Below are 25,554 nucleotides of genomic sequence, written 5' to 3'. Positions count from 1 at the left end.
AAGTCTTCATTTTCCTGACTCACTCTGCAGTATTTGACATTATTGATCATTTCTCTTTGAAACTCTTCTGTGGCTTCATTTTCTTTTTGTTTTCCTTTTCTTGCCTTTTTTTTTTTAGCCTCTTATAATATCGTCTTTGCTCTTTTGTCTGCCTCCTCCCTAAAATATCACCAAACCCCAGGATTCTTTGACTTCTCCTCTCCATGTTTTCTCAGATAGTCTCATCTACTCTCTTAGTTTATTACCTGAATATTGGTGACTCCCCAGCCTCTCAGGCTGACACTTCTCTGCTGAGTTCTGTTCTGATATGCCCAGCTTGACACTGGCATTTCCATTTGGATGAAGGCTGTGTGTTCACATATGCCTAGTGCTGAACTTTCAGCTTCTGTCTCACATTCGTTTCTCCTTCTATATGCTCAACTTTGGTTGGAAGCTTCAGCATCGACCCAAGCCAGCATTCTGGAGTCTTTATACGTCTCATTCTCTGCCTGTCACATACCACTTGCCGAGTTCTATCAGTTCTTAAACTTACATATTCTGTTCTGTCCTGTCCCACTGTTTCTTAGGCTCTAATCATCTCTCATATGTTCCTACAGTAGGTCTCCTTGCTTCTGGCCCTATTCTTATCACATTCACCCTTTAGTCCTGAGTAATATTTCTCCCTAGTGAAGTATACAGAGCTTATCATAATTAGTTCCTGCCTAATTCTTTGGCCTCATCTCCAACTGTTAATTCCCCTTGCGTGTTGTAATTCAGTCACACTGAGTCACTTCTGCTCCTTTAAACATAGCGTGTTGCCTGTGCTTCTTTGTCACTGCCTAGAATATCCCTCCTTTCTTCTCTGCCTGGCATATTTTATAACTTTTTTGGACTTATTTGTTCCCTTGACTATTTTGGTACTATATACCTATTTCTATTATTGTATCATTGAACAACATATTAAAGCAATTATTGGTTTACTTTATTGCTTTTCCTGTAAAGCTGTGTGTTCCTGAAAGTAAGGGATCATGTTTTATTCATATTTGTATATTTAGAACTATGCTCAATAATTGTTTGTTAAATTGAATACTTGGTTTTTGTTTTCAATTTTTTTTTTGAAAAGAAAACCAAAGTTTGAAAGTGTGTGTGTTTTTGTAGATTCTTGCATGTGAATTCATGGTTGGTAGGGATGTTTTTGATTGTATGTCTGTTTTTTTCTACATAATAGATAGTAAAGCAAATTCATTCCGGCCTTATATCCTTTTTAATAATGAGTTTCAATAGCAAATCACTTTCCTTTTTGTTTTATATTCATTTGTTTATCTCCCATTTATTTCACCAGGCACTGAAGTAGTTCAAACTCAGTTCCGGGACTTAGTTTCTTTTTGTATAAACATTGCCTAATCTTAGAGGAGGGAAAAAACAAAACATAAAATTAGAAAGAATCTCTTCAATAAAAATACTTATGAAACCTGTGTTGACAATTCTTAGGTTGAGATTTTCTGTGTATATTTTTGCTCTGCTTAAATGGATCTCATAATACCATTTATGTGTCAGTAACATATATGAATGCTAATCTTTTGTGTACATTGTGGGACATAAGAAAAATGGAAGTATATTCAAATAAACATTTGTGCAGTGTTAATCATTTCAGTTCAAAACCATATCTTTAAAAATGATAGCACAACTTTATGTTTTCAGATTGAACTTAGAGAACGAGAGATAGAACGACTGTCGATTGCGTTGGATGGGGGTCGCTCCTCTGATATCCTTTCTCTGGAGACTAGAAATAAAGCCAATGAAAAGCTTATTGCTCATTTTAATATTCAGGTCACGACTTTTATGATTATTTCACTGAGCGTATAAAGTTGTAAGTGTTTTTAACAGTCTTTGGGTTTGTAAAGGTGGAAGGGTTTTTTATTTGGGTATTATCTACAGCAGAAAAAATTACATAGAGTCAGAGTATCCAAAATTGGGTACAGCTGTTGAAAAATCCTGTTTTTATATTTAATGAGGTGTAGGAATTGATAATACCACAGTATTAGGTGTTTAAAAGAAGAGAATAAACTACAGGTAAAAAGTAATCCTCAATTTGCTTTAAAAATTGTATATGTACTTTCAGAGAGAGAAAACACTAGAACTACGCCAAAATACACTAATAAAGGTTTATCTTTGTGTGGTGAGATAGTCTTCTTTATGATTTTCTCCATTTTCAAAATTTTTATTTCTTTTATAATATTACAAATATTATTTTTAAAAATAAATATAAAAAGTAAACATAGTTTTTATTTAACTATGTAGTAGTTTGCCTTGCCATGCGTTTGACCTAAGAGTGAAAGAACAAGAGATTTCTTGAAACATGACAAATGGCCTTTAGAAATTTTTTTTAACTGAAGCACAGCTGAGTCACTGTGTGTTACTCTCTGGCGTGCAGCAAGTGACTCAGTTATCCGTATTGTATCAGTGTTGTTTTTCATATTCTTTTCCGTTGTGGCTCTTCGTTTTTAACTGCACTGGGTCTCCTGTGCTGCACGTGGGCTTTGGTTCCCACGGCCGGGGCGACTGTAGGCAGCGCACAGGCGTCTTGCGGAGGCGGCTTCTCTTCTTGCCAAGCTTGAGCTCCAGGGCCCAGTCTTTAGCAGTTGCAGCGGGCGGGCTCGGGAGTTGCATTTTTCAGGCTTAGTTGCCCCGTGGCCTGCGGGATCCTAGTTTCTGGATGAGGGTTGCGCTAGTGTCCCCTGCTTTGGCAGCTGGGATTCCTAACTACTGGACCACTAGGGAAGTCCTTCCATTATGTTTTATTACATGTTATTGAATATAGTTCCCTGTGCTATATGGTAGGACCTTGTGTATTTTATATACAACAGTTTGTATCTGCTGATCCCAGACTCCTAATTTATCCCTCCCCAATCCCCTCTCCCCTTTGGTACCCATAAATTTGTTTTCTGTGTCTTCGAGTCTGTTTCTGCTTTGTAAGTAAGTTCATTTGTATTTTTTTATTCCACACATAAGGGATATCACCTGGTATTTGTCTTCTTTCTGACTTCATTTAGTGTGATAATCTCTAGGTTTGCCCATGTGTCTGTAAATGGCTTTATTCCCTTCTTTTTATGGCTGAATAATACTCTTGTGCACACACACACACACACACACACACACACACACACACACACACACACACACACACACACACACACACACACACACACACACACACACACACACACACACTACATCATCTTTATCCATTCACCTGTCAAGGACATTAGGTTGTTTCCATAGGATCTTTAGAAATATAGATATCACTGCTGCCTGGACTGCAGCCAGAGTAGATTAAGTCCCAAATATTAGCATAGCTCTTGAGCAGTGCTGTTCAGTAGAAATAGGGTATGAGCCACATATGTCATTTAAAATTTCCTAGTAGTCTGATTAAAAAAAGTAAAAACAAGTGAAATTAATTTTAATAGTGTATCTACTTACATATATCCAAAATGTTATCATTTCAACATGTAGTTGGTGTTGTCAGATATCTTTGGCATATTGTACTATTTTTTTGTACTGAGTCTTTGGACTCCTCTTTGTATTTATAGCACACCTCTGGACTAGCCACATTTTAAGTGCTCAGCAGCCATATGCAGATGCTAGTGGCTACTGTATGGGACCGCACTCCAGACTAATATCATCATAGTGGTAATCTTGTCATATATTTAGAACTCTATATTGGGAAAAGGCTCACACAAATTTCTTACTTATCCTTTCCTTCCATGCTTGAAAACTGAAGACATATATATATTTTTACAAAACCACTCATCAGCAGTTTTACAAATCAAAACTATAAATTTGAAAATGTAGAATAGCTGGAGTTTTAAGTTTCAGTATTTTAAAAAACACAGTGTTTTGAAGTATTTTGAAAGTTCAGTATTTGATAATTTTCCGATTTATTGATTTATGAATTAGAAATTCCATTTAGGTTGACTTTCTTCAGCAAGCTAATAAAGACCTGGAAAAGCATATACAAGAGCTTATGGAAACCAAGGAAACAGTAACATCTGAAGTTGTTAATTTAAGTAACAAAAATGAAAAACTCTGCCAGGAATTAACTGAAATAGACCAGCTAGCACAGCAGTTGGAAAGACATAAAGAAGAAGTGCTCAAGACTGCCGACAAAGAACTTGAGGAAGCAAAGGTACGTCTCAGCTGTGGGGGCGCTCGTTAATTCTCCTGGAGTGGAGTGAGCTTGAGTTCTTTTGTTTTTTTTTTTTTTTTTTTAAATATTATTTTATTAGTTGGAGGCCAATCACTTTACAACATTTCAGTGGGTTTTGTCATACATTGACATGAATCAGCCATATAGTTACACGTATTCCCCATCCCGATTCCCCCTCCCACCTCCCTCCCCACCCGACTCCTCAGGGTCCTCCCAGTGCACCAGGCCCGAGCACCTGACTCATGTATCCCACCTGGGCTGGTGGTCCGTTTCACCATAGATAGTATACATGCTGTTCTTTCAAGACATCCCACCCTCACGTTCTCCCCCAGAGTTCAAAAGTCTGTTCTGTACTTCTGTGTCTCTTTTTCTGTTTTGCATATAGGGTTATCGCCACCATCTATCTAAATTCCGTATATATGTGTTAGTATACTGTAATGTTCTTTATCTTTCTGGCTTACTTCACTCTGTATAATGGGCTCCAGTTTCATCCATCTCATTAGAACTGATTCAAATGAATTCTTTTTAATGGCTGAGTAATATTCCATGGTGTATATGTACCACAGCTTCCTTATCCATTCATCTGTTGATGGGCATCTGGGTTGCTTCCATGTCCTGGCTATTATAAACAGTGCTGCGATGAACATTGGGGTGCACGTGTCTCTTTCAGATCTGGATTCCTCAGTGTGTATGCCTAGAAGTGGTATTGCTGGGTCATATGGCAGTTCTATTTCCAGTTTTTTAAGAAATCTCCACACTGTTTTCCATAGTGGCTGTACTAGTTTGCATTCCCACCAACAGTGTAAGAGGGTTCCCTTTTCTCCACACCCTCTCCAGCATTTATTGCTTGTAGACTTTTGGATAGCAGCCATCCTGACTGGCGTGTAATGGTACCTCATTGTGGTTTTGATTTGCATTTCTCTGATAATGAGCGATGTGGAGCATCTTTTCATGTGTTTGTTAGCCATCTGAATGTCTTCTTTGGAGAAATGTCTGTTTAGTTCTTTGGCCCATTTTTTGATTGGGTCTTTTATTTTTCTGGAATTGAGCTTCAGGAGTTGCTTGTATATTTTTGAGATTAATCCTTTGTCTGTTTCCTCATTTGTTATTATTTTCTTCCAATCTGAGGGCTTGAGTTCTTTTGATATCCCATCCAGGTCTTTTGGTTTGTTTTGTAATTCAAGCTTTTTTAAAGTGTTATTTACATGCTCTAAATGTTGGCACTTTCTCCAGTTGTTCACGCGTCTTTCTGAAGCACATCTATTCTTATGGCAATTCTCCAGATTCCTTCCTCTTTTCACTCAAGATTTTCATCTGTCCTTTCTCTGCATTATGAGCAGGCTTCTGAAGTTTGTCCTCTAGGTCATTATGTGCTCATGAACCCTTTAAAGGTATTTTTTGAAACTGTATATGTCCTTGTACATTTTTAAGTTGGTAGCTAACATTTTTCATCTTTAAATAGATGCAAAGGATGTAATTTCTAATCAGTTGTAAACATTGATCTCTTAAAGTTGTCATATTGTTCTTATAAATATAGCCAGTAGAATCCAAATGACCCTTCTTGAAATCCCCACAAAATTGTATCTTATTGTAACATATTTTATGCTTGAATATCTTTTTATGATAACTATCAAATGTCTGTGCAATTAAAAACACACATGAATTGAAATTTTTTTAATTTAAAAATGTCCTGTGACTGTAAGGTTCAGAATGTTAGCATTTTCCTGTAAAAAGTGTTATCATTATAATTATTAGTAGTCAATGGATCAAAGTGACAGATGTAGCACAAATGTTGGTACTTATCAGCTAAAAAAGTAAAATTGTACTGAAAAGACATCTTTTAGTAAGATATAATGGGAGAAAATAGCATCTTAATAAAAGGCTTTGACCAGCCCCAACATTTCAGGTGTTGTCTGGTACTTCAGAAGTTTTTTATATGTAGAGATATTATAGTATGAAATTAGAAGCTTGCTTTTCTTTTGAAAAGTGGGCAAAAGGCAATTGTGGGAGGGTAGATGGGAAAGAAGAATTCACATGATACCTAGACCACAGGTTTTCAGGTAGATAATTTTTAAGAAGGATATTTGCAAATTAGGAATCCAGATATTGATTTTGTAAAACTGTATGTATATGATAGTTTTGCATAATACTTGGATAATCTTTATATTATCCCAAGTATGAGTATAACCTATTGATAGTTTTAAGGTCACTACTTCACATCAAACTAAAATGAATTAATCTTATACAGTGTCATCTCCATTAATTAGTAGAATAGAAAGAAACTGCGTCAATAAAGGCCATATGTGAAAAGCCCACAGCTAACATCATACCCAGTGGTGAAATACTGAAACCTTTCCCTCTAAGATGAGAAACAAGACTAGGATGTCCATTCTCTCTACTTCTGTTCAACATAGTACTGGAAGTCTTGACCAGAGGAATTAGGCAAGAAAAAGAAGTAAAAGGCATTCAAATTGGAAATAAAGAAGTAAAATTTTGTTTCCAGATGAGATGATATTATGTACAGAAAACCCTAAAGATGCCAATAAAAAAAAAAGAACTAATAAATTCAGCAAACTTGCAGGATACAAAATCATTGCATAGGAATCTGGATGCATTTCTATATTAAAATCCAAAAAGAAAATTAAGAAAATAATCCTGTTTATAGTAGCGTCAAAAAGAATGAAGATCTTAGGGATAAACTTAACCAAGGAGGCAAAAGACTTATATACTGAAAACTATAGAACACTGCTGAAAGAATTTAGAGACAGAAATAAATGGAAAGATATCCTATGTTCATGGATTGGAAGACTTTATTGTTTGAATGTCCCCACTACCCAAAATAATCTGCAGATTCAGTGTGATCCCTCTCCAAATCCCAGGGATAGTTTTTTTTACAAAAATAGGAAAAAATCCAAAAATTCATATGGATCTCAAGGGACCCAGAATAGCCAAAACAACCTTGAAAATGAAGAAAACATAATTAGTGCAATTTTTAAAAATTGTTTATTTTACCAGTCTTAGTTGGCACGTGGGATCAAGTTCCCTGACCAGGGATCAAACCTGGGCCCCCTGTGTTGGGAGCATGGAGTCTTAGCCATTGAACCACCAGGGAAGTCTCGATTAGTACAGTTTTAATTTTGCTTTTGTGACTTTGGTTTCTTTGCAGTATTTCTGTTATCTCATTGCTCTCCTTTTCTACTTTCTTTGCATATTCTCTCATGTGTGCACAACATACTGAACAGTTTCACATGTCACATGGGCAGTAGTTGAGAATGACAACTTGGCTGAGTAAAAGATTCCTGTTAGGTCATAATATTTTAACCTTGGCATTCAGCACTCTTAGTTGCCATTTAGAGGATCCAGGTTGATCGTCTCCTGGATGAGGGCATGGCAGCCCTCTTCAGTATTCTTGCCTGGAGAATTCAATGGACAGAGGAGCATGGTGGGCTGCAGTCCTCGGGGTAGCCAAGAGTTGGACACAGCTGAGCACTGAGCACAAGCCCAGGTTGATAGTAGTGGGTGGTGGAAAAGCAAATAGGGTAGGAAAGTCAGGAAATGACAGGGCCGTAAGAGGAATTCTAAACATCAAGGCTTGAGGAAAGTCCTACAAGTACACAGACAGAAGATTTTCAAGTGGCTCTCTTGTTGCACGTGTTACAAATAGGTCCCTATAAGCATTCAGGATACCAGAAATTAAAGAGAAAGCTAAACTTTGCGTCCTCTTCATGGAAACTGAGGCCTAGAGCTGGCTGAAGCTTTGGCTCTCACTGATGGCAGGGAACATGAATTACTCAAAAATGACTTGGCCTCATCTTCACTGTCACCTAGCATTAAGTATTCTTGACTTTTAGGTATGTACCTAATAAGCTTTTCATTCCTAGAAAGAGATTAAAAAAAACCTTTCTGAAATGTGGAATCTTGAAGAAACAATGGGAAAACTTCAACTGGTGAGTAGGTTTTGTATTGAATTGCTAGAATTTTCATTAAAAATTTTATGTTTTATTTTACATTTTTTTGCTAAATATAATTTACCTATCATATTTACTGTTTTAAGTGTACAGCGGTTTTGGTATAGATACAAAGTAGTACAGCCATCACTACTAATTCCAGGACATTTTAATCACTCCAGAAAGAAACCTCGTACCCATTAGCAGTCAATCCTCGTTTTCCTCTGCTCAACCTCTGACAGTTGCTAATCTGCTTTCTGTCTCTGTAATCTATAATTTGCCTATTCTAGATATTCTATGTAAATGAAATTATACAATATGTAAACCTTTTATGTGTGATTTACACTTAACCCATTGTTTTCAATGTTCATGCATATCATAGCATGTATCATTACTTCTTTTTTATGGCCAGTAATATCCCATTGTATTATATATTTGGTTTTTTATATTATTTTTATTTATTTTTATATTATTATTTTATATTTATATTATTTATATTTCTAGAAATTAAAAAAAGTTTATTGGAATAGAGTTGATTTACAATGTTGTGTTAGTTTTAGATACACAGCAAAGTGAGTCAGTTATAATATACATATATTCACTCTTTTTTACAGATTCTTTTATGTATAGAGGCCATTACAAGAGTATTCAGTAGAGTTCCTTGAGCTATACAGGGGGTCCTTGTTAATTTCCTATTTTACATATAGCAGTGTGTATATACAGGGGGTCCTTGTTAACTTCCTGTTTTACATACAGCAGTGTGTACATACAGGGGTCCTCATTAACTTCCTGGTTTACATACAGCAGTGTGCACATACAGGGGGTCCTCATTAACTTCCTGGTTTATATACAGCAGTGTGCACATACAGGGGGTCCTCATTAACTTCCTGGTTTACATACAGCAGTGTGCACATACAGGGGTCCTCATTAACTTCCTGGTTTACATACAGCAGTGTGCACATACAGGGGGTCCTCATTAACTTCCTGGTTTATATACAGCAGTGTGCACATACAGGGGGTCCTCATTAACTCCCTGGTTTACATACAGCAGTGTGCACATACAGGGGGTCCTCACTAACTTCCTGGTTTACATACAGCAGTGTGCACATACAGGGGTCCTCACTAACTTCCTGGTTTACATACAGCAGTGTGTACATACAGGGGGTCCTCATTAACTTCCTGGTTTATATACAGCAGTGTGCACATACAGGGGGTCCTCACTCACTTCCTGGTTTATATACAGCAGTGTGCACATACAGGGGGTCCTCATTAACTTCCTGGTTTACATACAGCAGTGTGCACATACAGGGGTCCTCACTAACTTCCTGGTTTACATACAGCAGTGTGTACATACAGGGGGTCCTCACTCACTTCCTGGTTTACGTACAGCAGTGTGTATATACAGGGGTCCTCACTAGCTTCCTGGTTTATATACAGCAGTGTGCACATACAGGGGGTCCTCATTAACTTCCTGGTTTATATACAGCAGTGTGCACATACAGGGGTCCTCACTAACTTCCTGGTTTACATACAGCAGTGTGTACATACAGGGGGTCCTCATTAACTTCCTGGTTTACATACAGCAGTGTGCACATACAGGGGGTCCTCACTAACTTCCTGGTTTACATACAGCAGTGTGCACATACAGGGGTCCTCACTAACTTCCTGGTTTACATACAGCAGTGTGTACATACAGGGGGTCCTCATTAACTTCCTGGTTTATATACAGCAGTGTGCACATACAGGGGGTCCTCACTCACTTCCTGGTTTATATACAGCAGTGTGCACATACAGGGGGTCCTCATTAACTTCCTGGTTTACATACAGCAGTGTGCACATACAGGGGGTCCTCACTAACTTCCTGGTTTACATACAGCAGTGTGCACATACAGGGGTCCTCACTAACTTCCTGGTTTACATACAGCAGTGTGTACATACAGGGGGTCCTCACTCACTTCCTGGTTTACGTACAGCAGTGTGTATATACAGGGGTCCTCACTAGCTTCCTGGTTTACACACATCAGTGTGCATGTGTCGTGCCCAGTCCCACTTTACGCCCTCTCCCTGCTTACCTCCGGCTCACCGTGGGTTTGTTTGCTGCATCTGTAACTGTACATCTGTTTTGTAGATAAATTCATTTGTACCCATTTTTTAGATTCCATATATAAGTGATACCATATGATACTTGTCTTTCTCTGACTTATTTCAGTCAGAATGTATATTTGTATACTTCTTTAATCTCATATATAATAGGTAGCAAGTTACACTCAAATTTGGAAAGCCTGTTAGGAATTTTATATTACTTAAATGACTTCATGACTCGTCATTTTACTAATATTAAATGTAAAAACTGATAATTACTTGATAAAATTGTTGACCTTTATTAAAAAGAACTCAGTTTTCTTTTAATTATTTTGCTTGGAAGTACAAACCATCTTACTAGTCATATTGTTCATTCTGGTGGTCTTCAAATGAGACAACTAGTAATCATCCCAGCATAAACCTGGATGTAACCTAACTTAGATATAATCTTATAGCCTAGAACCGGCAGAAAGAATGTCTTGTGTACAAGTAGAAATTCCTAGGTGGTCACCTGATAGATAATTGAGACTTTTTTAATAGCCTGCTAAATTGGATGAGTCTCCATTAATGTTGGAAACAAAGACTAATACTACCTTCCAAGTTCTCTCATTACTACACTCTTTTTACAGTCTAGTAGTATCATTACTACACTCTTTTTACAGTCTAGTAGTAATACTCTGTGGCAGTCATGAGGCAAATTAAAAATCGAAGCCTTTTGTGATACACTGGCTCATAGTAGGTGTTCAGATACTTAACTGGTTTTTCACTATGTTATGTTCATTATGAACAGTGTATCACAATGCCTTTCTGTTTTATCCAACTACTTTATCAGGTAGTCAGTTCAGCTGAACACTGAATAATTAGCTAAGCCTGCTAGTTGTTGTCCACTTTTGAGTTTCATAGATACGTAAAAGTGTCCCATGAAGTCAGGAAATGTAAAGTAGATGTTTTGATGATGTTTTCACTATAGGGTAAGCTCCGTGAGGACAGGGAATTTTGCTGTTTGTTCACTGCTGTTTGTAATGCACACTGTTTGCAGTTGTATGTGATTTATAATATTGTCTCAGAACTGTGACCAAGTTTCAATATTGTTGCCTGACAGCAAGATGTAGCTACTTTCTGACCTTCCTTGTTTTTTCCATTGGTATTACATTTTATGTATTTTTAAGATAAAGGCTAACAGTATTATTAGCTAACATTTATTAAGTACTTGCCGTGTGTTAGACACTGTACAGAGTGTTTCACACTCATAGAATCACCCATAGGTGGACCTGTAGATGAGTCATCATAGATGACTCCTCGGTGTCCAGGTGCTGGTCTTACCCCCATTGTGTAGGTGAAACTGAGAATAACCCCGTGCTTATGTATACCCGTGGTGGTCTCAGAGCACCGTCTGCACTTACATATACCCGTGGTGGTCTCAGAGCACCATCTGCACTTAACGTATACCTGTGGTGGTCTCAGAGCACCGTCTGCACTTAACGTATACCCGTGGTGGTCTCAGAGCACCATCTGCACTTAACGTATACCTGTGGTGGTCTCAGAGCACCGTCTTCACTTACATATACCCGTGGTGGTCTCAGAGCACCATCTGCACTTAACGTATACCTGTGGTGGTCTCAGAGCACCGTCTTCACTTACATATACCCGTGGTGGTCTCAGAGCACCATCTGCACTTAACGTATACCTGTGGTGGTCTCAGAGCACCGTCTTCACTTACATATACCCGTGGTGGTCTCAGAGCACCGTCTGCGCTTACGTATACCCGTGGTGGTCTCAGAGCACCGTCTGCACTTACATATACCCGTGGTGGTCTCAGAGCACCATCTGCACTTAACGTATACCTGTGGTGGTCTCAGAGCACCGTCTTCGCTTATGTAAACCCGTGGTGGTCTCGGAGCACCGTCTGCGCTTACGTATACCCGTGGTGGTCTTAGAGCACTGTCTATTTTCACTTTTCTTTAAACACAAAAACGCCTTAAAATTTTTTATTGAGCAAGTCATATTCACTTTTTTGAAAGACAATATGCTAAACAAATTAAAAGAAAATAAAATCCAATAATTCTACTACTTTAGAAGGGAGCACTGTTGAGTTTGGGTTTTATGATGCTTTTAGCCTCAATTGAGAATTAACTTTAATTGAAATGGTATATATTTGACTGACTAAAAGTGTGTGTATGTGAATTACTCTTAAATAAGTGTGCTTTCATGTTTTGTACAGTTTCTAGAAATCTTAATTTTTTTTAAAAATTTTTTAATTTTTTTAATTTTTCAGTGAGTTTTGTCATACATTGATATGAATCAGCCATAGAGTTACACATATTAGAAATCTTAATTTTAGTGTTAAAATTTTCAGGAATTAAGCTTATGTCATAAAGAACAGGAGAGGCTGAATGATGAACTCCTTAAAAAATCAGACCTGGAAACTGTTGTTCATCAGCTTGAACAAGAAAAGCAAAGACTTAACAAAAAAATTGAAAGTTTTGCAGTTACAGGTAAAATATAAAATGTTAATAACTTAAAAAGTGTGATTTCCTCTTAATGTTTTATTTTTAGTAGTAGATGGTGTTTCTTTTTCATTCATTCATTCAATAAATATTTGTTGCATGTTTGCGATGTATCAGAAACCAGACTAGGCACTGAGATACAGTAGAAAATCTCTCTCCCTCAAGGACCTTACAGGAACCTTTTATATTCTGACTAGTTGGTACAGGGAACCCCAGCTGAATATTTTCCAATGAAAATTTATCTTTCTTTGAGACACAGGATAATAGAATTAAGACTATGGGGAAGACCATTATGAAATAGTGGGAAGTTGAAGTACAGAATCTTTTTAAGTAAATGCAGTTTTATCACCTTCAGGCACACACACACACACATGCACACACTTAACATACTTGAAATAGGCTAACTTTCTACCAGGTACCTTATCCTAAATGAATTGGTTTAAGGAACTTGTAAGAATTCATTCATTCATTCATTTGACAAATGGTTATGAGCCTGTAGTGCTGGGATGTATAAAGGTAAACAAGATACACAGGCCCACTGCTCTTGTGGAGGCTTTAATATAGTTAGGGAGAAAAACTGGTAGCACATAAGTGAAGGAATTAATCTCAGATGATCAGGGTATTAGATAAAATGGGAGGGTATGCTAGAGATCATCTGATCAAAGGGCTTAGTGCTGGACACCAAGCCTTATGACAATCTGGGGCAATCTTCCAGGCAGGGGGGATGACAAGTGCAGAATCCTGGTGCCATCAAACTCCATGTGTCTGAGGAAGTGAAGGAAAGCCAGTGTGCTATTTTAAGAAGCTGCTGTATCCTAGGCTCTTCAGCATCCGTGGGGCTAATCTATCTGACCCCTTGTCTGCTTAACCAGCTGTTTGACTTGAGCATGTTCTTTAATGTTACTTCAGTTTCCCTGTCTCTGTGGTTAAGATGGCACCTAACCCAAAAGGTTGTCATGAGGATTAAATGAGTTCATATATTATTAAAGTGCTTAGGCCTACATATGAAAGTTAGCAATTTTACTTCCTTTCATGCTATGTCTATCTTGCCATTTCAGCATAATCTCTCAGATACCTGAAACTCCCTTGTTTCTTTGTGTTTTGAATGCATCCTCCTACCCAAAATCCAGCCGTGGATCAGCTAAAACATTCACACGTGAGCAGCTAAGCGCTGCTTGCCTGTGCCCCAGTTGAGTTCAGTTCAGTCACTCAGTCGTAGCCGACTCTTTGCGACCCCATGGACTGCAGCACACCAGGCCTCCCTATCCACTCCAGCTCCCAGAGTTTACTCAGACTCATGTCCATTGAGTCAGTGGTGCCATCCAGCCATCTCATCCTCTGTCGTCCCCTTCTTCTCCCGCCTTCAATCTTTCCCAGCATCAGGGGCTTTTCCAATTAGTCAGCTCTTCACATCAGGTGGCCAAAGTACTGGAGTTTCAGCTTCAGCATCAGTCCTTCCAATGAACACCCAGGACTGATCTCCTTTAGGATGGACTGGTTGGATCTCCTTGCAGTCCAAGGGACTCTCAAGGGTCTTCTCCAACACCACAGCTCAAAAGCATCAATTCTCTGGCACTCAGCTTTCTTTTTAGTCCAACTCTCACACCCATACATAACTACTGGAAAAGCCATAGTTTTGACTAAATGGACCTCTGTTGTCAAAGTAATGTCTCTGCTTTTAATATGCTGTCTAGGTTGGTCATAACTTTTCTTCCTAGGAGCAAGCGTGTGCCCCGGACGGTAGCTATAGCACTGGAAGTTACATGGCCCCGAACCACAGCGCCCCCTTCAGTGAGGTATGGAGATCTTACTCTATATTCCTTACTGCTTGATCTCCCATCCTGCGGGAACATACTCAAGTGTTTTTCATTCTCAGTAAACCCATTCTGAGTAGATGATCTTACCTCCAGTTTTCCTAAAAGAACAGAAGCCATCAGGGAGGCATTCCATGTTTCCTGTCCCCAGATCTTGAACCTGTCCATCCTTATCTTCCCTGTTAGAGTGGAGCCATTTGGCTTTTATGATGGGCCACTGCCTCCATCTGTTCTCTAGGTCCCATTCTCTCTCACTTTAAAATGCTACATATTATCTCTTTTTGATAACATTAGCTTTTGTACTGTTTTTTCCCCATTGGTATTCAAACATGCTTTTCCCTTTTCCCATTCTAAAGCAAAAACTGTGACCCATCCCTATCCAGCTACTCTTTCCTCCTCATTATAGCTTTTACATCTTGAAAAGTCATTCATCCCTGCTTTTCTGCTTGATCACCTTCTATCCTTTAGCACCTCTGCTGCTGCTGCTGCTAAGTTGCTTCAGTAGTGTCTGACTCTGTGTGACCCCATAGACGGCAGCCCACCAGGCTCCTCTGTCCACAGAGTTCTCCAGGCAAGAATACTGGGGTGGTTTGCCATTTCCTTCTTCATTTAGCACCTCAGTCCACTCCAGTTTGCTTCTGTCCTCTACTTCACCAGTACAACTGCTCTCGTTAAGGTCACCAGTCACCTCCATTGTGCCAAATACAGTGGACACTTTTCATTCATCAGTTTGACTTACCATTTAAGGCATTTGCCCATTCCGTCAGCTCTCTTACTTTCTTAACCTCTCTGGTCACTCAGAATAAATTCTGCTGTTCATCCTCTGGATTGTATTGCACACTGTTCTTTTGTGACTCTTGTCCTGCTACAGTTAGAATAATTATTTGACCTTGGACATGTTTTTCATACTGTATTCTTAGCTCATGCTGGACCTACAGTAAATTCTCAATAATTATCTGTCAAATGAATGAAAGAAGATGGTAAGTGACTTGGAATATGTCTTGAAAATCACTTCATGACTTTGAATTGTAAAGAACATCAGTTAAATTAGATTGAACTATACAAAATTGCCAATATTAGGCAACTTTTGGCTTCCCAGGTGGTCCTAGAGGTGAAGTACCTGCCTGCCAGTGCAGGAGACATGAATGATGGGGGTTCCATCCCTGGGTTGGTAAGATCCCCTGGAGGAGGGCATGGCTACCCACTCCAGGATTCTTGCCGTGGACAGAGGAGCCTGGTGGGCTACATACAGTCCATGGGGTCGCCTAGAGTCAGACACAACTGAAGTGACTTAGCATGCATGCATGCACAGGCTACTTTTGACTCCTGAAAATGTCATTTCTATGGTAAAAGTTAATAATTGTGCTTGTGTGAGGAAAGACTAGTTATTCTGTGTATACTATGTTAAATTTAAGCTTCATGTTAAAGTCACGCATATTATAACCAGTTTGAACAGGTAAATTTTCTTTTAGTGCATTTTCAGGTCATCAGAGAGTAAGTACCATGTGAGAGTTTATTGTTCACTGTGTAGTACTGAATAGTACCCAGACTTGTATATGACAAAAGCAGGACTTGACTTATTGGATTTTATTTAAACTTTTAATATAATTTTTTTTAAATCTTTTCCTTTCAGCATTTACCTCTTTGATATTTGGCAGTTGTAGGTGATATGCAAAACAGCTAATGATTTTTAGTAGCTTTCATTGTAAAAATTATAGTTTATTTGGCTGATTATACATTTTATATGCAACATTGTTTTAAGATTTTATGACTTTAATTTGCAGAAAGAGAACTTACTGTGGAAATTGAGAGGATGAGACTAGAACATGGAATAAAACGACGAGACAAGTCACCTTCTCGTTTAGATACGTTTCTGAAAGGTATAGAAGATGAATGAGATTTTTATAAGAAAGAACTAAAAAAACTCCAACATATAATACAGCGAAGATCTTGCTCTAGAAGTCATTCTACATGTGAAAAAATTCCAGTATTTAAAACACTAGAAAAGGTAATATCTCTTTGTGAGAGTGTTTGATAAGGCAAAAAAGAGCTTTATGAGCAAACTTTTGGTTTATTATTGTAATAATGTAATGTTATTCATACTTATTTTTAGGAAGTTTTTCTTAATTTTCATTTTTGTAGTCTTCGGTGACCATTTTGTAGTCTGTGACTTTAGGAACACTGCATTAATTAGGAAAACTACTTAAGAACAAAGTGTAAGGTACTGATTCCTGGAAATTAAGGGAGATTGAATAGCTCATTATATATCTGGGAAGAGTGCAGGGGCATCTGAGCTTCCAGAAACTGGATCCAGGAACTCATGCTGCTGGACACTTCCTCTCTTTCTAATCTTTACTTTTGGTATCATCTGCATTTTCTCTCTTTAAGTAGAATGGCTTTGTCTCCATGGCAGGCTACGTGGCTTCAGGCCATTCCCATTCTTGGACCAGTCAGAAAGGCAGGCCACATTATACAGACCAGACATCTTCTATGATAACTGTGCAAAAGGAAGGGGTAAAAAATGGCAGTGAGCACTGGACAGATCATCCCCTTTGTCCACTACAATCATGTTTGCAACTTGATGGTCTGAAGATGTATAAGGTTAACGATGATGAATAAAAACATGAGAATAAAAACATGTCCTCATTTTAGGTCTTAATTATTTTCAAAATTTTATGACTATCATTTGGGTTCTTTAGATTTTTCTTTCTTTCTTTTTTCATTTATTTTTATTAGTTGGAGGCTAATTACTTTACAATATTGTAGTGGTTTTTGCCATACATTGACATGAATCAGCCATGGATTTACATGTGTTCCCCATCCTGATCCCACCTCCCACCTCCCTCCCCATCCCATCCCTCTGGGTCATCCCAGTATACCAGCCCTGAGCACTTGTCTCATGCATCCAACCTGGACTGCTGATCTGTTTCACACTTGATAATATACATGTTTCAATGCTATTCTCTCAGATCATCCTACCCTCGCCTTCTCCTACAGAGTCCAAAAGTCTGTTCTGTACATCTGTCTCTCTCTCTCTGTTTTGCATATAGGGTTATCATTACCATCTTTCTAAATTCCATATATATGTGTTAGTATACTGTAATGGTCTTTATCTTTCTGGCTTGCTTCACTCTGTATAACGGGCTCCAGTTTCATCCATCTCATTAGAACTGATTCAGATGAATTCTTTTTAACGGCTGGGTAATATTCCATGGTGTATATGTACCACAACTCCCTTATCCATTCGTCTGCTGATGGGCATCTAGGTTGCTTCCATGTCCTGGCTATTATAAACAGTGCTGTGATGAACATTGGGGTGCACGTGTCTCTTTCAGATCTGGTTTCCTCAGTGTGTATGCCCATAAGTGGGATTGCTGGGTCATATGGCAGTTCTATTTCCAGTTTTTTAAGAAATCTCCACACTGTTCTCCATAGTGGCTGTACTAGTTTGCATTCCCACCAACAGTGTAAGAGGGTTCCCTTTTCTCCACACCCTCTCCAGCATTTATTGCTTGTAGACTTTTGGATAGCAGCCATTCTGACTGGCGTGTACCCCTTTTGGATAGCAGCCATTCTGACTGGCGTGTACCTCATTGTGGTTTTGATTTGCATTTCTCTGATGATGAGTGATGTTGAGCCTCTTTTCATATGTTTGTTAGCCATCTGTATGTCTTCTTTGGAGAAATGTCTGTTTAGATCTTTGGCCCATTTTTTGATTGGGTCATTTATTTTTCTGGAATTGAGTTGCAGGAGTTGCTTGTATATTTTTGAGATTAATCCTTTGTCTGTTTCTTCATTTGCTGTTATTTTCTCCCATTCTGAAGTGTGTCTTTTCACTTTGCTTATAGTTTCCTTTGTTGTGCAAAAGCTTTTAAGTTTCATTAGGTCCCATTTGTTTATTTTTGCTTTTATTTCCAATATTCTGGGAGGTGGGTCATAGAGGATCTTGCTGTGATTTGTATCAGAGAGTGTTTTGCCTATGTTCTCCTCTAGGAGTTTTATAGTTTCTGGTCTTACATTTAGATCTTTAATCCATTTTCAGTTTATTTTTGTGTATGGTGTTAGAAAGTGTTCTAGTTTTATTCTTTTACAGGTGGTTGACCAGTTTTCCCAGCACCACTTGTTAAAGAGGTTGTCTTTTTTTCCATTGTATACCCTTGCCTCCTTTGTCGAAGATAAGGTGTCCATAGGTACGTGGATTTATCTCTGGGCTTTCTATTCTGTTCCATTGATCTGTATTTCTGTCTTTGTGCCAGTACCATACTGTCTTGATGACTGTGGCTTTGTAGTAGAGCCTGAAGTCAGGCAGGTTGATTCCTCCAGTTCCATTCTTCTTTCTCAAGATTGCTTTGGCTATTCAAGGTTTCTTGAATTTCCATACAAATTGTGAAATTATTTGTTCTAGTTCTGTGAAAAATACCATTGGTAGCTTGATAGGGATTGCATTGAATCTATAGATTGCTTTGGGTAGTATACTCATTTTCACAATACTGATTCTTCCAATTTATGAACATGGTCTATTTCTCCATCTGTTTGTGTCCTCTTTGATTTCTTTCATCAGTGTTTTATAGTTTTCTATATATAGGTCTTTTGTTTCTTTAGGCAGATATACTCCTATGTATTTAATTCCTTTTGTTGCAATGGTGAGTGGTATTGTTTTCTTAATTTCTCTTTCTCTTTTCTCATTGGTAGTGTATAGAAATGCAAGGCATTTCTGTGTGTTAATTTTATATCCTGCTACATTACTGTATTTATTGATTAGCTCTAATAATTTTCTGGTAAAATCTTTAGGGTTTTCTATGTAGAAGATCATGTCATCTGCAAACAGTGAGAGTTTTACCTCTTCTTTTCCTATCTGGATTGCTTTTATTTCTTTTTCTGCTCTGATTGCTGTGGCCAACACTTCCAAAACTATGTTGAATAGTAATGGTGAGAGTGGGCACCCTTGACTTGTTCCTGACTTTAAGGGAAATGCTTTCAATTTTCACCATTGAGGACAATGTTTGCTGTGGGTTTGTCATATATAGCTTGTGTTATTATGTTGAGGTATGTTCCTTCTATTCCTGCTTTTTGGAGAATTTTTATCATAAATGGATGTTGAATTTTGTCAAAGGCTTTCTCTGCATCTATTGAGATAATCATGTGGTTTTTATCTTTCAATTTGTTAATGTGGTGTATTACATTGATTGATTTGCAGATATTAAAGAATCCTTGCATTCCTGGGATAAAGCCCACTTGGTCATGATGTATGATCTTTTTAATATGCTGTTGGATTCTGTTTGCTAGAATTTTGTTAAGGATTTTTGCATCTATGTTCATCAGTGATATTGGCCTGTAGTTTTCTTTTTTTGTGGCATCTTTGTCTGGTTTTGGAATTAGGGTGATGGTGGCCTCATAGAATGAGTTTGGAAGTTTGCCTTCTTCTGCAATTTTCTGGAAGAGTTTGAGTAAGATAGGTGTTAGCTCTTCTCTAAATTTTTGGTAGAATTCAGCTGTGAAGCCATCTGGTCCTGGGCTTTTGTTTGCTGGAAGATTTCTGATTACAGTTTCGATTTCCGTGCTTGTGATGGGTCTGTTAAGACTTTCTATTTCTTCCTGGTTCAATTTTGGAAAGTTATACTTCTCTAAGAATTTGTCCATTTCTTCCAAGTTGTCCATTTTATTGGCATAGAGCTGGTGGTAGTAGTCTCTTATGATCCTTCATATTTCAGTGTTGTCTGTTGTGATCTCTCCATTTTCATTTCTAATTTTGTTGATTTGGTTCTCCCTTTGTTTCTTGATGAGTCTGGCTAACGGTTTGTCAGTTTTGTTTACCTTTTCAAAAAACCAGCTTTTAGCTTTGTTGATTTTTTCTATGGTCTCTTTTGTTTCTTTTGCATTTATTTCTGCCCTAATTTTTAAGATTTCTTTCCTTCTGCTAACCCTGGGGTTCATTTCTTCCTTCTCTAGTTGCTTTATGTGTAGAGTTGGGTTGTTTATTTGACTTGTTTCTTGAGGTAAGCCTGTAATGCTATGAACCTTCCCCTTAGCACTGCTTTTACAGTGTCCAGATTCTTCTTTCTTTTAAACGTTGGAGTTACAGGATTCCTGGAGGCTTCTATGACCCTCACATTATCTACATACTGGATAAAATTAGAGAAGTTGGAAGTACAGTCATTAAAACTCAGGACATTTGATTTTAGACTTGGCTGCATTTACCAACTCTGTCATCTTTTTCTTGAAGATCTGCCTACTGCCAAATGGTTTTGAGACATTTTCTGATTAGACTGTTTTGTAACTTCATTGGCTCCTGACTGAATTTGATTTGGAGTGTTAGTTTAAACACTGTGCTTTGTTATCTGTTAAGAGCACAATGAATGGGTGGGGACATACAGTTAAGTTAATTTATGTGTGCTGAGTTGTTTTTTAAGCTCCAAATATACTTAGGAATCAAGAAAAAGAAATCACTGAATTGATCACCTTCATTGTGTGGGACAGTCTTCTTCAAAAATGTTGATTAGTTTAATCAACTTATTAAGTAGAACTGAGTGGGTAAGTGTCTCAGTACTTTTAAATGTTGGATTTGTTTGCTTGGTGTGAATTCATGGTTGAAAGGCAAGTTGAGATATGGGTAAGTTACTGGTAAAATTAGGAGGGGCCTTCCCCCCTTCATCTTATTTAGTTTCTTGAAATGTTCTAATGACACCTGACATGATTCATTTTGTAAAGTTTAGAAAGTTGGGACCTTGGTAGCATTTTAGAGTCCAGTAGTAAATTTCAGGCGTGGTAGGGAATAATGGGTGATGTACGTGAGTGAAATGGGTGGAGTGTAAGACAGTTGTGAGTGCTGTGAACTAAGGAGTAAATTCTAGTCTAAAACTGGGTGTTTTAAGCTTGTTTAGAAACAGTTGTTGGCAGACAGCATAGACCTGTCTCAAGCTCGATTTGGTACAGGCTGTGTTTTCAACCCCTGCTTTTTATAGCAAATTGTTGGGCAGGGTTTCCTGGGATTGCTGCAACTCAGAAAATATATTGACATTTTTTTGTATCGGTAATTTTTTTTTCATTTATTTTTATTAGTTGGAGACTAATTACTTTACATTATTGTAGTGGTTTTTGCCATACATTGACGTGAATCAGCCATGAATTTACATGTGTTTCCCATCCCAATCCCCCCTCCCGCCTCCCTCTCCACCCCATCTCTCTGGGTCTTCCCAGTGCACCAGCCCTGAGCACTTGTCCCATGCATCCAACCTTGGCTGGTGATCTGTTTCACCCTTGATAGTATACTTGTTTCAATGCTCTTCTCTCAGGACATCCCACCCTCGCCTTCTCCCACAGAGTCTAAAAGTCTGTTCTGTACATCTGTGTGTCTTTTTCTGTTTTGCATATAGGGTTTTCGTTCTCTGTTGTCTATGTAGGGACAGCGCTGGTTTCTTTGACCTTGTACTCACCAGATTTCCAAATGTGAGTTTTGGGTATAGTGTAATGGGAAATGCTTTGGAGTTGGAAACCTTATTAGAAGCTTCAACTCCAGACACTGGCTTAGACAAGTTACCTAACTCATGGCTTCCTGATTTGCAAAGTGAGGAATGTATCTACAACCTCTTATGAAGATTACATGACATAATTGTATAAGGGTCTAACATAACATCTAATTCGTAGTAAATGTTTTATTTCTTTATTATTTGCTGGTTTAAAGCACATCTGCTGCTGCTGCTAAGTTGCTTCAGTCATGTCCAACTCTGTGCGACCCCATAGACAGCAGCCCACCAGGCTTCTCCGTCCCTGGGATTCTCCAGGCAGGAATACTGGAGTGGGTTGCCGTTTCCTTCTCCCAAGCACATCAGGTGTAGATAGAAAGTTAGGTTTAATTCAGTAGATGTGTACTGAGAGCATACTATGAATGTGGCATCCAGGATACAAGATAAAGAAGACCTGTTTCCTATCCTCAGTCTAGCATTGTGGGTATGTGTACATGAGTTTGTGTATGTGTGCATGTGTGTTTAGGAAAAATGGAGTGATAAAAGGGAATTATTAGCACTCATACATACATACAAGACACATTTAGCGAAGTGGGGAATTCATTCATTTTAGAATTACATGCTAAGTACTGAAGGTGTGGTGGGAAGGACCTCCTGTGTCTCTGAGGGCACTTGCGTTTTAGTGTTGGTGGTGGTTCAGTCTGTAAGTCACGTCTGACTCTCTGCAACCCCATGGACTGCAGCACACCAGGCTTCCCTGTCCTTCACCATCTTCTTGAGCTTTCTCAAACTCATGTCTGTTGAGTCAGTGATGCCATCCAGCCATCTCGTCTTCTGTCATCCCCTTCTCCTCCTGCCTCCTGTCTTTCCCGGCATCAGGGTCTTTTCCAATGAGTTTGCTTTTCACACCAGGTGGCCAAAGTATTGGAGCTTCAGCTTCAGTATCAGTCCTTCCAGTGATTATTCAGGGTTGATTTCCTTTAGAATTGAGTGGTTGGATCTCCTTGCTGTCCAGGGGATTCTCAAGAGTCTTCTCCAGCATCACAATTTGAAAGCATCGATTCCTGGGCTCTCAGCCCTCTTTTTGGTCCAACTCTCACATCTGTAAATGACTACTGGAAAACTGTAGCTTTGACTATACAGACCTTTGTCAGAGAAGTAATATCTCTCTTTGTAGTACTCTGTCTAGGTCTGTCATAGCTTTTCTTCCAAGGAGCAAACATCTTTTAATTTCATGGCTGCAGTCACCATCCACAGTGATTTTGGAGCCCAAGAAAATAAAATCTGTCACTCTTTCCACTTTCTCTGCATCTATTTGCTATAAAGTGATGGGACCAGATGCCATGATCTTAGTTTATTGAATGTTGAGTTTTAAGCCAGCTTTTTCACTTTCCTCTTTCACCATCATAAAGAGGCTCTTTAGTTCCTCTTCACTTTCTGCCATTAGGATGGTAACATCTGCATATCTGAGGTTGTTGATATTTCTCCTGGCAGTCTTGATTCCAGCTTGTGAGTCACCTATCCAGGTATTTTGCATGATGTACTCTGCATATAAGTTAAATAAGCAGGGTGACAATATACAAAACTTGATGTACTCCTTTCCCAATTTTGAACCAATCCGTTGTTCCATGTCCAGTTCTAACTATTGCTTCCTGACCTGCATACAGGTTTCTCAGTAGACAGGTAAGGTGTCTGGTACTCCTATCTCTTTAAGAATTTTCCACAGTTTGTTGTGATCCATATGATCCATACAGTCAAAGGCTTTAGCACAGTCAGTGAAGCAGATTCTTTTTTTTTTTTTTTATTTCTCTTGCTCTTCCTATGACCCAGTGGATGTTGGCAATTTGATCTCTGATTTTAGTGATAAAGACACACTAAACACCCAGTTGTGTAAATAACTTTATAATCTCATTTATAGTAAGTATTAATGAGGAAAGAATACAGGAAATTTTCAGAATGCTATGAGAGTATATAGAGGGAGATCTAAATTAGATTGGAGAATCTGGAAGGACTCCTTACAGAGAGTGGCGTTTAAGCTGAGACCTAGATAATAATGAAAAACAGACTGTCAAATCCTTATTCGTTGAGCTCTCCTTTTCTAAAATCTAGGCATACCACCTCCTTTCTGTAAAAATATTTTTATTTAAATATGGTTACGTCATAGGTTCTCTTTTATCGTTATTTAAATGTTAATTAAGTCCTCACCCTAATTGCTTTTATCCTGTAATACAGATGCATTTTGTCCTTCAAGGTGTCCAGATAGCTAATCTCATTCATTTTCCCTTGACTTTTCTTGCTTAACCAAGAGGATAACTTATTTCCAAGTGGCAGGTGAAGGATACTTCATGGATATTTACCATTTACCAAGTGTACTTTGGACATGGTATGTACATAGTAGATATTGAATACCATAGATCAGAATGCTTTCCAATGTAGCAAAATACCAGATTGTCACTATCTCTGGAGCTTCTGCATATAGTACTTGAACATTAATATGCCATAGACCCCAAGTGTACATTTGCCATATTTATTTTCTACAATAACTATGAAGTTAATGGGTTTTTTTTTAAGTTGTACTGAAGTAATAGGTATAATTTTGTTTTAGGAATGTTGGAAGTACTTGCTTATTCAGTGAATATCCTAATGTGCACCGTCTGGTAGAAATATTTATATTTATCTGATTGCAGAAAAAATAGAGCTCACATAGGTTTGGTGCTGGGACAGTTGGGGGCTGGTATGCCTGGGAAATTGATCTTGGATTTAGTCTCAGGAAACACTGAGGAATGTGCTAGGCTGTTAAGTTACTTGTGCTGGGTGAGCAGGTGAGCAGGTATTCACATACCCGCTTGATTCCTCCCATGGAGAGGGCTATGAACTAGTGATTCCCAGCTCCAAATGAATCAGAATCACTTGGAGGGCTTGATAAACCAGTTACTGGGCCCTGCCCCCATAGTTTCTGATTGAGTAGGTCTGGGATATACCTCAAAATTTGCATGCCTTGCATGTTCGCAGATACTGTATGCTTCCAGTCTGGGGATTATACTTTAGTTACAACAGCAGTATACACAACTGGGGTAGAGTGACACTTGAAGCATCTGATGGGGTCTCATCAAGTAGGATCAGTGGCAGCTGGGTCTCTTGCTGGGAACTCGAAGGTCTGGAAATTTGCCCCAGTATTGCCAGCATTCTCTCTCCTGCTCTCCTTATAGATTAATAATTGTGTTCCTTAATTACATTAAAGGAAGTTGTGTTCTTTTTGTCTGTTAGCATCTTTCAGTCAGTCTCATCTTCAGCATCCTTGTGCCAACCATGTGGTGATAATTCTGTCTTGAATTATCTTGAAACAATATTGTCTTGAAATGATAACTGCTGTCTTGAATTATGTTTCAGGGTGATTGCGACTCAGATATCCATCTCGTCACAAGAGAAAGAGACGAACTTCAGCGTATGCTAGAAAGATTTGAAAAGCACATGGTGGATATACAGTCCAATGTTAAATTATTGACAGCAGAAAGAGATAAACCAAGTATCTTATATAAGATATTGATTATGTAA

General features: G+C 38.4%; 1 pseudogene; it reads left to right on the top strand.

Annotated features, from left to right (window-relative positions):
- The first annotated feature begins 1,168 nt into the window (after positions 1–1,168).
- On the top strand, positions 1,169–25,554 carry LOC136155413 (centrosomal protein of 135 kDa-like; annotated as a pseudogene).

The sequence above is a fragment of the Muntiacus reevesi genome, unplaced genomic scaffold (genome assembly GCF_963930625.1).
Source record: "Muntiacus reevesi unplaced genomic scaffold, mMunRee1.1 SCAFFOLD_31, whole genome shotgun sequence".
Classification (NCBI taxonomy): Eukaryota; Metazoa; Chordata; class Mammalia; order Artiodactyla; family Cervidae; genus Muntiacus; species Muntiacus reevesi.
Note: the sequence above shows the minus strand (reverse complement) of the source record. Positions and strands in the feature narration are given on the sequence as shown.